Here is a 13,394-nt window from a genome sequence, read left to right as displayed (position 1 = left end):
AAAGCCCCTAGTTCCGACGGGTTACCGGCTTTTTTCTTTTAAAAGTTCTAGCACATGGTGGATAAAGATGTTAGTAACCTGGTGAAATCACACAACTGGAGAACATCAAATCAATGAAGTCGCCATCGATTATATATTTGTCTCACGAGAAGGGAAAGGAAAACACCGAAGAAAACCTAAAAGGGGAAAAGCAAGGTCTCACGAACAAGAGAAAGGGTAAGGATATCGGTTACGCAAGGGAAAGGTATTAGCACCCCTCACGTCTGTCGTACTCGACGGGATCCACTCTTGTTCGTCTAAATTAAAGGTGTGGAAAACTAAAAGTCTAAAGAAAAAGCATGCAAAAGAAAATATGAGGAAAAGAAGGAAATATTTGTGCTCGTTTAGGCCCCGCGATCTAATGCCTACGTATCATTTTTGAGTAGTCAGAGTTGTCGTAGTTCGGCGCAAAAGTTTTAATTGGTTTGTGTTTTTTAAATGAACAATGTTAAACGTCGTATTCTACTGCTGCTTGACCTTTGGAGACTTACACAATTGTCGTAGAAAGGAATTAACATGTTCTTAAAGGGGAAACGAAAATTGAATTGATTGGTGTTTTTGGTGTAGATAATTGTGAACTAATCTTAATGCAATGATGCTCACTTTTCTCTACTTTTTTAAAGTTTGAGATTTGAATCACACAAAAGACTATGTATGAAAGAAGAGCAAGTTTAGGGAATGCATCGCTCATTCTTTTTCATTGCTTAAGGCTCGTACTAGTGTGATTCAAATCAATATTTATTGAGTATTTTAAGAAGATTTTTTTTAGGTGTTTTTTTATGGGGAAAGTTTGGGATTAGAACCACACAAAAGACTATGAATGAAAGAGAAACAAGTTTAGGGAATACACCCGCCCATTCCTTTTCATTGCTTAAGGCTCGTAGTAGTGCGATTCTAATAATTATTTATTAGATATTTTAAAAGGTTGAAAAGAAAAAGAATGCAACATGAGAAAGACTAAACTAACATAAATAACAAGTGAAAATAAATGAAATAACCATCCAATCAATTAACTAAAAATTGATTAAAATAATTAATAAAGTTAAGAAAAATCAATTAATAAGACTAATCAATTTTAATTAACAAAGATTAACTAATTAAAGTAATATTTAATTAATTGATTAAAAATTCAAAGTGTATGTAAATAAAATCAAGTAAAAGAGTTTAAAATCCTAATTATATATATTTTTGGATTTTTAATATTAATAGAAAATATAATTAATGAAAATATTTTTGTGTTTTTGCTTTTATAATATAATGAGTCTTCAAGAAATAAGGAAAACGACAAATATTAAAAGAATACAAAAACACGTAAAGAAAATAGTAAAAACAATAAAAATGGAGTGAAAAGAACAAAATTAGAGAGGTGCAATTAAAGAAAAGTATTGGGCTAACGGGAGAAAGGCCCAAAAACAAATTGAAACAAACACCAGGAATGGGGTGTACGCGCTGGAGGGTGGTGAATTTGCAAAGGAGGCGCTGAGCCATGATGTCACAGGCCCAAGATTCGTTTAAAGCAACAGCAAAATGGGTGGTACGGCTGGTAAAGTGTACCGAATGGGTTTAATGAATAGCCCAAAGTAACATTTTCTATTAAAAAAAAAAAATTCTTTGTAAACTCATATGGGGTGAAAATCCCTGCTGAAAATCTCAAAATACCGTTTGGAGATGCATCTCCGAAGACATTTTCACATTTTCAATTATTTCGGAGATGCATCTCCGAAATCACCCATTTTAGGTGTTTTCGAATATGCATCTCCGAAATCACTTATTTTCCAATTTAAACGTTGGATTTAAAATGTCAGGTGTTTTTTCGGAGATGCATCTCCGAAAAAATCTTTCATATACCATATTCTCTCCTTCACTATTTCATTCATTTTCCTCTAAACAAAACTCAAACCCTCTTCAAAACCGCAATCATTTTCAATCCATTTTCTTCTCCAAATCAAATTTCAAGTGGTTCATCATACCAAAGAGAACATAGAAAGCTACAATTTGAGGTAAAGTTTCTTTATTTCATCTCTTATGCCACTGCATTTATGCTGATTTGTTGTTGAAGAAATTGTGTCAGTTCGGAAATGCACTTCCGAAATATACCACCTAACATTTTCGGAAGTGCACTTCTGAAATAATCTCTGTTGCAGAATTTTAGAAAACAGTTTTAACAGCATGTTTGTTTTGTGCATATGGTTGTGTGTTGTTGTTCTTCCATACACGCATTGGACAAACTAATTTTACTAACCTTGAGCAAAACATTTTTCCACTTTTGAAATCTATCTCATATAATGTTGTTGTTGTTGTTGTTGTTGTTTTTTTCACCTCTTACAAGGGCGTTGTTATATTCTGGAATGACTTCTCAATGTTGTCAGTTAAAGAAAATATTTTACAATTTACTGCTTTCTTTGGTTGAAAATATTGAGAAATTTATTCCTAATCATAATGGTAATATATTGTAAGCAAATAGCAATGTTGTTGTTTCATAAAACAAGATCTTGAAAAAATTATTTTGAATACAGTCCTTTGTTTGAATATTGTAACATAAAAAAAATTGATGAATGGTAAAAAATTGAAAAAGGAAAGAATACATGTTATTTCACCATTTTTTTACAATAGAAATAATTTATTACCTCAATTGATTTAGATACCAAGGGTAAAAGTCCTTATTTTATTATATTTTTTATTTAAAAAAGAAATAACCTTTTACCTCGTTTTAATTAAGAACCAATGGGAAAAGAAACTCAGTTTTGTCTATAGCAAATTGTTGTCCTCCATTCATAAAGTACCAACACATAAGATGTTGTCAACACATCAATCAACAAGAAACCCTCTTCATCCAACCAGAATACGAGCACCACAACTATATATCTTGGACGCTACATTGTGAAACTCAACATTGATAATGAAAGCATTTGTATTGAAAACAGTGAAACTTAAAGAAGCTTGGAAAAAATCTCTAAGATGGATTGCAAGAGTAGAAAAAAATTGGTGCAAATTTTAACTAAAATTTTATTTTTTTTATCTAACATTTTTTTTTATTTTACATCAGAAACAAATGCATGAAAAAACAATTGAAAATATATTGCATGCAAAAAACATTGAACTTGAAAAGCAATCAGCGTGCAACAAAATCAGCATTTCTTCTTCTCCAAGATTGATAGTGATGATGATGAATCAGATTAAAAAATCGTCAATAATTTGTAATTGTGGATTGACATGAAAATGATGTATAATTAAAAACTTTATATATATATATATATATATATATATATATATATATATATATATATATATATCCCCTCGGGTATTTTAAAAGTCGAGAGGTAAAGTAGTGTGTTTAAAAAAAATGAATATGCAACTGTTGAGGATCGAACCCACTACTGGCTCAGTTGCAAGTAGACTGAGGCGAAAAGTGACGACTTTCTATGACACATTTCTTTATGTCGCCCATAAAACCGAGGTAACAATTCTTTCCCAACTGAGGTAAAATAGGTTATTCGTATGAAACTTGACCATCCCCTTTTGACTCCCTATTCACACTTTTATAGACTGAGACATGTCACTCTCCATGCATTCATGAATCGTGTGAGTAATCTAGGAAATGGGCGACATAATAAAGAAATGCGTAGGGTAGCCCATTTTGACAGCTCTACGACTAACATGCATACCATAACTACAACATTTTACTTCAGACATATAATAACTAGTTGACAATGCAAACTGCATAAACATTTAGAATAATTAATAATTTGTATAAAATTTATTTATAAATGAAAATACAAATTAATATATACTTATGAAAGGTAAAACAATCCCAAATAACATTCTTTGTTATCATCAACCAACTTGTTTTATATGTACGTCTTGATATTATTTGCTACTATATCATGAAAGTTAATGTTAAATGGATCTAAGAAACAATACTTTCTTAATTTCCTTTCAACACACATCTCATGCATGAACCTAATTAAAAGTTAATGTAAAAGTCAAATCTTTATGTTAAAGTATGAGAACAATGAATATGAATTGAAATCATCGTAAAAATTATACTTACGAGCACCACAATTATAGTACGGTTATGTCCAGCCAATCATCTGCCTTCAAAAATTCCATAACACAACTCTTAGGAAGTATATAAGCTTATTTTGGTTCATGTTTTAATGTAATAAACCCACAGATGTCTAGAATATACTCTATCATCCTTGATAGTCTGTGAGTGTTATCTAGTTAAGGTGGTGTGGTCTCAATATTATGTTGTGGCACAAAACAACTATCTTTTGTGCTTTCACTACCCATAATAACTTTCACAACTACTTTCCCAGGTATGTCCAACTGATCTAAAATTGAGTGGTTGAGTACACCTACATATCAATTTATGCATCATAAAAACAACTGAAATACAATACAAAAATTAAAATACACAAACAATAACAACGACATTCAACACAATTTTTTAAACTTATACTTATACCTCAATTACATCGCGGATACAGTTATCTCGGTCAACCTCATCCAACCTCTCTTGCTCCTCCTGGACCCTCTTCCGTACCTCCTGCAACAACCTCTCTCGCTCATTCTGATGCACCCTCCCATGTTCCTCTTGAGTTAACTCATCCATCACCTCCTGAGTCCACTTCTTCTGCTCCTGTTCTAATACCTCCCCTAAATTTTCAGCAACTATCTCTTTAATTTCTCTCTCATGGTTTACTTTGTTAATTGATTGTGATGGTCCAAAATATAACCTCAAGTCTACGCCTCTTCCAAGACCACAAACACGCCCAATATGTTCCTCGGTTCCAATCACTTCTTTCAAGATGTCATGACGATCTTGTGGAGCGAATATACCAACTTTGGATTGTCAACTAGTACATCCTACAACATATATAAAAGTCCATCTTTACCGAATTAAATTAACTAAAATAAGTAATGTTAAAAACGTATCTACTTACAAGCTTTTCATCCACTTCGCGTGTAGCCTCTAATATGCACTTCATACATGGTCTTTGACGCGCCATCTTCCATTTCTCATGGCTTGATGGTAGAGATGGATTGTGATCAAGGCTTCTAGAAGGATCTCTCAGCTCTAGTTCCCTTTATTTTCTTTTTTCATTGATAATTTTATGTTCAAGTTTATCATATCCTCCAAGAGACAATCTATGTGGATAGATATTTCTATCTCTATTCTCCTTTCTTTTTTGGCTCTTAGCCAGGAAATCAGAAGTAGCACAAGACTTTACAAAATCCTCCCAAATTATTGTAACAATAAATGGATACTTCATGTATGAAGGCTCTTTTGTTATCACTTGGATGTTTAATATAATCACGTGTGAGTTGTGTCTTAAAATAAATCATCTACAGTTATAAAATAAATGATAAAATAGCAGTCTACTCAGAAATAAATGATCATCTATAGTTATAAAATAAACCAAAAAAAATAAATGATCATCTATGGTTATAAAATAAATCATAAAATTCATAATAAATACCATAATATCGATCTATATGTTATCTTTAAATCTACCGTCAATGTAGTACCAAATACCAATTATATATCAAAATACTCACTTTGCTTCTACCTTGTAATGTAATGTAACCCCTAAAATCATCAGTATTTCACCATAAGCCTTACTGGTTCTTACATCAAAATTAATCGGGAAGCGAACATCGCTTTCACGGGCTTTTTCCACCTTGGTCAACATCATGGAACCTATAATTTTTATTTTACTTTTTGTATTAACAGAGGTTGTAGTAAATGTTGTATGAGAGGTGCTTTTCGAATCGACATGAACTTCAAAGCATGAACTTCATCCAACATGAAAAACAACACTTCAGTGATAAACAACATTTCATCCAACATGAACTTCATACTAAGTAGAAATATAGTTCTTACTAAGCAAAACAACAAGTTATGATGAATCATTTAAAGAAAAATAATGTTTCTAGTTAATACATATAACACCATTTCTATTTTGTAAGAATTGTAGATAGTACATTTAAGTGATACTACCATTTCTATGAATATTTACTAAAACTAACACCATTTCAATAATAAACAACATCTCAGTGGTGAGTTACGTACCTCAAACGTGATGACATAGCTTCAGCGAGTAAGGTTGGAAGAGTTGAGTTGGAAGAGTTGAGTTTGAAGAGTTGATGTTGAAAAGAGATGATGTTCGAGTTGATGTTGGAAGAGTTTTTATGAAAACCACCTAGGATTTTTGTGAAGAGAATGACGATGAAGTTAGACTGTTAATAGGTAAATAAAAAGATAAAGTCTATATCTATAAAATATTCATGCAAAAGTTCATACACATTGGTTTTAAGGCAAAATCAAGGTAATAAATTAATTAAAGAGTTTTAAAAAAATAGAAAAGCGCCATAACGCCATATTTTGTAAATTCATTTAAAAAAATATCACGTCGGCTTTTAGACATAACTGATGGAGTAGATTAATTAATAAATAAAAGTAATATAAAATAAAAAAATAAAAAGGCATTTGAAAATATTGATGCACAAGATATTATCCATCGGTTGTGTCATGCAGCCAAGGATAATACAAATTTAAAATGAAAATAAAATTAATAGGAAAAAACACTACTACATTTTTGGCCTACGGCCACGCTAAAATTTTCCACAGCTCAGAAACTGTGGCCACATATATGATTTGGCCAGGGTTTTCAAAGCGTAGAATTATGTTATAAAATATTGAATCCGGAATATGAAACTGTGGCCTTTCCTTTAATTGCCACGGTTAGACAACTGCAGATATTTTTAGCCGCAAAAGGAAAACCGCGACCTTATAATTTTGACTACAAACTATGGCCCAAGCCTAAAAAATTTTACCCCGCCAGATTTTCCCTCTTTTCGTTTCCCTCAAACTTTTCGTTTCCCTCCTTTTATTATTATTATTATTATTATTATTATTATTATTGTTATTATTATTATATTAAAAATTAAATAAAAACTAATTAATTAAAATAAAAGAAGAGACCCAAGTATAACTTCAAGCAAAGAAAAGGAAACCAAAATCTAGCGTAAAACCCTAATCCCAATCGTTCAACCTTCAAATAAACCTGGAAACAAAATCCAACATTCTTCGATTCCATTATCGTCTAAACCTAGACTTGTGAGATTTAACTCCTTCTCCTCCAAATCGAATCGTAACCTTAGACCCTCATTCATCATTGGAGGCGAAGAACGAGCAAGTTGCAGAGTTTTGGTGTGCGAAGTCTAATCGAGGTAGCAAATTCAATTCAAGCAACACAATCTCCATTTCTCACTCTCTCGTAGCTTAAAATTGGAGGGAACAAGCGAAAAGAAAAGCCGAAGCGCATGGCGGTTCCGGCCAATCCAGTCGTCGAAGAAGAAGAAAAGCACGAAGGTCCCACACATCATCCTACTACACCGTCACGCGAGGTTACCATCAAAGCCTCTGCTTAATTTCAAACTCTAGTTTCGTTTCATTGCTATAACCTATGAATCCATCTTTATTTCAGTAACCGCAACTAACAATTATCTCTATTACTTTTAAATAAGTGCTTCTGGTAACTGCAAATCGAAACACGATTGCAATATTTGGCGCTTTTTTATTTGTTGAAATTCTTAATGGGTGATTGTTTTGAAATTGCTGATGCAGTAATGTTTTGAAATTATTAACCTAATTTCAGTGATAAGCCTGTTGGATTGGGGGTTAGGTCAAGACGTTACACTTTGTTGGCGGAAGATGGGGTTGTTAAGCTTTTCAATTTGGAAGAAGGTGGTGCTCTTACTTTCAGTGGTGCTGATGATATCCTTGAAGTTCTCTGAAATTTTTGGGTTGTAACGTGAGTTTCTTGTTTCTTCAATCGGTTTAGGTTGATGCACTTTGATAGTTTTGGTTTGATTAATAATAACGTGGATTTGATTTAAACTAATTAGTGTTGTTTTATGTAATCTGGTGAGGTTCTTCGCCTTGCAAGTGAAATACGTGGAGAAGTTCACGTCCATGATGAGGTCTTGCACGCTACAACTCTGCAGCTACCTGAGGTAAATGAAGCTAATTTATTTCTCGATATTGTTAGAGCCTTTACTTAATGAGAGACTTAAAGTGTGTTCTGTTTTGGTTGTTGATCATATATTCGAACACGATCGTTGTCATCTGTTAATCATGTCGAAGAACACTGATGGTCAAGTCATCAAGCTACCTAAACCGTGGCCTAAAAAAGCCACGGTTGTCAAAAAGGCGTGGTCTATACCAAAAAACCGTGGACTTTACTTTAGGTCACGGCCGCATACTCCACAGTTGGATTTCCGTGGCCAAACCGTGGCCTCAGCGTTACACCACAGTTATTTTGCATATAGCCTCGGTTTCCTGGGCGTGGCAGGAGACCTTTTTTTTGGTAGTGAAAAACATTTGAAAATATTAACTTTGTGAATCAAAATAAATAAATAAATAAATGGAAAAGGAAAAAGTGTCATGTGGGAAATAATGACCCTTAATCAATTGAAAAATAAAAATAAAACATAAAATGCAATATCTGGGATTCAAAGCGAGGTCCTTGGTAGTTATATTCTCTCGGTTTTGGGCAAAACCGAGGGTATATGTTGTATATTTAAAAATAAAATAAAATTAAATATGATGCTCCTAGGACATATACCTCGATTTCTGGTTGGTCGAAGTGAAAACTTTGTCATAAAATATATTATTTGTAGTAGTGAAGACAAATTATTGAATAAATAATAAAACTTATTAAAACGAAAAATATACTGTATATAAAAATATAGGGATGCTATAGTTTTTGCGAGTGTGTTTGTCTGTGTATACTCTAATATTAAGAGAGATACACAAATATTTACAACAGCGATCCTAATAAAATAAAATAAATAAAATAAAAGCACTTGATGCATCAAGTCTAACCACTTTTTTTTATTAAGGCATATTCCTTGATGATGTTTAAAATACTTGATCTTGTTGAGTCAATCATCAAAACTTGTTCTAACATGGAACCACAACATTGTGTGATACGAAGAACCTACTAGATCAAATGAATCTTCATTCTAACCACTACGACACGATAATGATGGTCAGTGTTGAATATCGTCATTTGTTAGTTGACGATGATTGACATATCAAATTACTAACACAAAACTTTAAAATGACAATGACGTGAGAATTATGTTCTCAATATTTCACCAATATAGTGGCAAGATCAGACCGATTAAGTTAGATGTTACCTTAGTTATATTTATTTGTATCATCTATTCAAGCTTGATTACTCTCATGACATTTTGATGAGATCGTGACGTGCATAGTTGAATCTGATGAAGAAGTAACTAGTTTGTACAACCTATGATATTGTTTTAATTTAATTGATGTTTTTAATTATTTACAATATTTTGTTGATATATGACATCTAAGAGGTTGGGTTCATCTAATTTAATGGAGCACTTCAATTTATTGTGTTTGTTTATAAGTTCAACAATTTTAAATTCTAAAATTTGAATGCCTCAAGGCCAAAGTATGTATTTGAGAGATTTAAAAATCACGGTAATAATTCATAGTAGACTGAAGTTACACATATTAACCTCTCAGAATCACGATGAAAAAGACAATCAACATTAGACACTAAACCTCTTTTTAATGTAATGAAGAAGAACACATAAAATGTTGAGTTTTCTAAACAAAATTTAGTCTCAACAGAAAAATGTCATTATTTTATAGTTATTAAAAAATTATTCATAGTTACTAAAAATGATTCATAGTTATTAAAATTAACAAATTATTTTATCAAACAACAAACAAGTCATTATCAACACAATACATATTTTATTTTTAATCAACAATTGCCTTTATTTGAAAGACAATGTCAATTTTTTTCCTTTCTCTTTCTCACGGGTCTTTTTTTCTTTTTACTGTATCAAACCAATTCACCTGTATGGATGCACGGGTATATTATTAGTCTACTATAAATATAAAAATTTTGATTACCACCAAACTTACACCATAACTATATATTAAATTAATTAAAAAAAATTTAGTGTCTTTAATTGCCATTTTAGTAAGTTGATCTTTTAGTCTACTTACCTAAAATAATTACGATTTTTATTTATTTTTTATTCAATATTATTATGTCATTATTACTTCAATGTCATTATTACTTCAATAGATGGTAATACGATGATTAAACTTCAAATATAGATACAAAGCATACATGTAATATTTATTTTTCTCAATTAATTCAAAAAATAGGAACTCAATATCATTGATAATCTTTTGCATCCTTTCCACAAACTCTTAATAGATATATTTCTTGTCTCCTTTATCCATCGTTTCATCCTTCAATTTATCTGTTAAAGGCACATGCTTTCCATCTATATGAATTTTTTATCATCATTTTTTATTTGCAATTGAAAAGGTACATGTTTTGTATTATATTTAAAAACAATCATTTTGTATTTGCTGCCATTGGTTCCACTCTACATATCTATAAGTTTTAATACATATAACATATATCCTAGTTCATGTTTTCAACTTTCAATTTCTAAGTTGCGATTTCTAAGATTTAATGTATAGATTAAACAACTTTTTAACTTTCGATTTCTAAGTTTCATCCATAATTTTCCCCTTTCTTTGCAATTGTAGAAAAGTGTCCCTTGATTTCTATCACCGTTTTTGAATTGCAACACAAAAAATTTATAATTCAGTTATATAATTTAGTTATATAACTCTGTTATAATTTCTATCATCGTTTTCGATTTTTAACTCATAAGGGTCATGGTTCTGTTATATAACTTAGTTATAATATTCAGTTTCAAATATGCATATGCACATTTTCAATTCTGTATATGAATTGTCTATCGTCAATTTGTTTGCTATTTGCAGAAAAAATATCTTAAAAATTTGACTGCACGAAGGATATCAATGACTCAAAGGAAACATGGCAGCTTGTTGTTCATGTTCTTGATAAATGAAGTGTTGTGAATATACATTAATATATATTTTTTAATAATAATAATTTTTAAAAATCTAATTCTAATGTTACAATAATAATATCTATAAATTTTATTTATTTGTGATGTTCTTTTAAAAATATATGTAATATATTAACTATAATTAAAAACACTATTAAAGTATAATAAATGATATTAAAATTTTAATTTATCAAAAAATGTTAGTATTTTTTATGATATAATATTAGTATTTATACTAAAAAAAATGATACAAATAGTTGTTTTTGATAAATAAGTGAATACACAAATTTGTATGAAAAAGTACACAACTAATTTAAATACGAGAGATATGTGTGTCACTTAAAAATTAGTTAGTAAAATATTTTTACAATTTATAAGGGTGGCAAACATGCTCCCCCCCCCCCCCCCCTCGAATTCAGGCCTGCTTAATAAAATCATGCAAAAAAAAAAAAATAAGGCTGGGTGGAGCTAATATAGTATACTGTGCAGGTCTAAAATCTTTGCTTATCTCGCTAAATAAGAGTGTGGGACGAGGTGGAGCCAACAAACACTGCTCCCTAAAGCTCAACACGAACAAAAATTCATGTCTGCCCCAAGAAAATAGACGGGACAAGCATAATATGGGGTGCGAGCCTAAAATCTAGGCTTAAACCGTGAGAAATGCAGGCAAAACTCATACATACACACATGTTTTTTTTATAATCAAATAAGGTATATTAAAAAAAGCACAAAGGGTGCTAACCCACGATTACAAAAGAGAGGAGCCAAAACCACTCCCGCAAAAAACTCCCACCCGACAAACCCACCCAAACTAACATCAAAAACACAAAGTCGGATTCACACACCAATCAACCCAAAGAATGGATTCTCTAGCATTGTAGGAAGAGAGAAACCATTCCCAAGCCACTAGTTTCACCATCCCAAGCGCATCAAAATTACTCAACAAGACTCTATTAAAAGTAACATCATTTCTACAATTCCAAACCCCCCAACAAAAAGTCATCCCAAAAAGCCACCTAGTATTTATTTTAAATTCGGTTCTACAAATAGACTCCAAAAAACAAAGACGATCAAAAAGATTATCCGAAAAGGATACGACATCAAGGCGAAGCCAATCACAAAACTTAGTCCACCAATGAAGAGATACCGGACAAAAAGCAAAGAGATGTTCCACATTCTCCTTCTCCAAACCACATAACGGGCACAACAAAAGTAACATATCCACCAAAATCTTCCTTAGCGCCAAATTAACCTTAGTGGGAATTCTATTTAACAAAAGTCTCCAACCAAAAATTAAAACCTTACTAGGAATTTTAGTTTTCGAAAACCCATTCAAGGCCTTCAAAAGATTGTCATCGAAACTCGAACCCCGCGCATTTCTTTCCAAAACCATAAGGTAAGCGCCCTTCACCGAAAAACCCGACGAATTCCTCCACCAAATGAAAGAATCATCCAAACCAATTGTTGACGTGTTCCCACCTAAAACTGGAAAAAGAGACTCCACATTTTCACCATATACCTCCCCACCAAAGGACTCGATAAAATTGACGCGCCAAACCCACAAACCAAAAATCCAAAAACCATTGTCACTCACTTTTGAACAAAAGGGATCGGCGAAACGAAAAATAGACGGGAACTGGTCACAAAGAGGAGTACCCCCCAACCACCTATCTAACTAAAAATCTCTAAGATCACCATTACCAAGTTTGCTCGTAATAGAAGATGGAAATCAAATCTCCAAAGGTCTGTCTCCCCCCGAGCCAATCAAACAAATATCCTTCCACCAAAGGGAGACCTTGTTTCTTTTATGAATCACCGAATTTGAAAGCATTGCTCTTGTTATGTCACCGTACTTGCAACAAAGAAGGTTAGTCCATAAAATTATAGTTTATTCTCTTCTCTGGTATTTTTCTGGTGTTCATGTTCCTTGCTCAACAACGATATTAAACATATTTTTGTTATGTGTATTTTTGAACAAGTTGTTGTATAATCTCCAAGTTCTCTTTACTCTTTGTACTAAATATTTTAAATTTTTTTTTTTAAAAATTTTGATATATTTTAAGTATGTTCTAGTCTATTAATTATGAATATATTTATTCACAATTTTTATAAGCATGAATTCTTTACTAATTTCTAACTAGTAAGATACTCGTGCTTCCGCACGGGTAAATTTATTTGATATTGTATAAAATTTAATTAGATACGTATACATTTAAAATGAATGGTTTAATTATAAATGAAAAGTAATCATATAAATTCAATTATATTAAATAATCCTATAAAAAAAAGAATATGTAAGATGGAGATGATAAAAAATGAAATATTAACATTTAAAAATAAAAATTGTCAGTTTGGTCAATTTCTTAGTATTAGCCAATGTTTTAAAAATCAGATCGGATCGGTCGGTC

At 31.6% G+C, this 13,394-nt stretch overlaps 2 long non-coding RNA genes across 4 annotated transcripts; one reads left to right on the top strand and one right to left on the bottom strand.

The window, feature by feature from the left end:
* Positions 1-3,175: 3,175 nt before the first annotated feature.
* Positions 3,176-6,389, bottom strand: LOC131602370 (uncharacterized). Of its 2 annotated transcripts, none has more exons than XR_009284066.1 (6): positions 6,116-6,389; positions 5,613-5,838; positions 4,986-5,388; positions 4,508-4,908; positions 4,091-4,397; positions 3,176-3,999 (listed from the first exon to the last, which is right to left on the bottom strand). It is a non-coding gene; the product is annotated as an uncharacterized LOC131602370 (long non-coding RNA). The 2 variants fall into 2 exon arrangements; XR_009284065.1 differs by having other exon boundaries at positions 5,602-5,838; positions 6,116-6,388.
* A 668-nt stretch (positions 6,390-7,057) lies between these two features.
* On the top strand, positions 7,058-8,176 carry LOC131602360 (uncharacterized). 2 transcript variants are annotated; one of them, XR_009284063.1, is made up of 3 exons: positions 7,058-7,452; positions 7,704-7,859; positions 7,978-8,176. It is a non-coding gene; the product is annotated as an uncharacterized LOC131602360 (long non-coding RNA). The 2 variants fall into 2 exon arrangements; XR_009284064.1 differs by lacking the exon at positions 7,978-8,176 and adding an exon at positions 7,954-7,971.
* Positions 8,177-13,394: the final 5,218 nt, after the last annotated feature.

Source organism: Vicia villosa, linkage group LG1 (genome assembly GCF_029867415.1).
Source record: "Vicia villosa cultivar HV-30 ecotype Madison, WI linkage group LG1, Vvil1.0, whole genome shotgun sequence".
NCBI lineage: Eukaryota > Viridiplantae > Streptophyta > Magnoliopsida > Fabales > Fabaceae > Vicia > Vicia villosa.
Note: the sequence above shows the minus strand (reverse complement) of the source record. Positions and strands in the feature narration are given on the sequence as shown.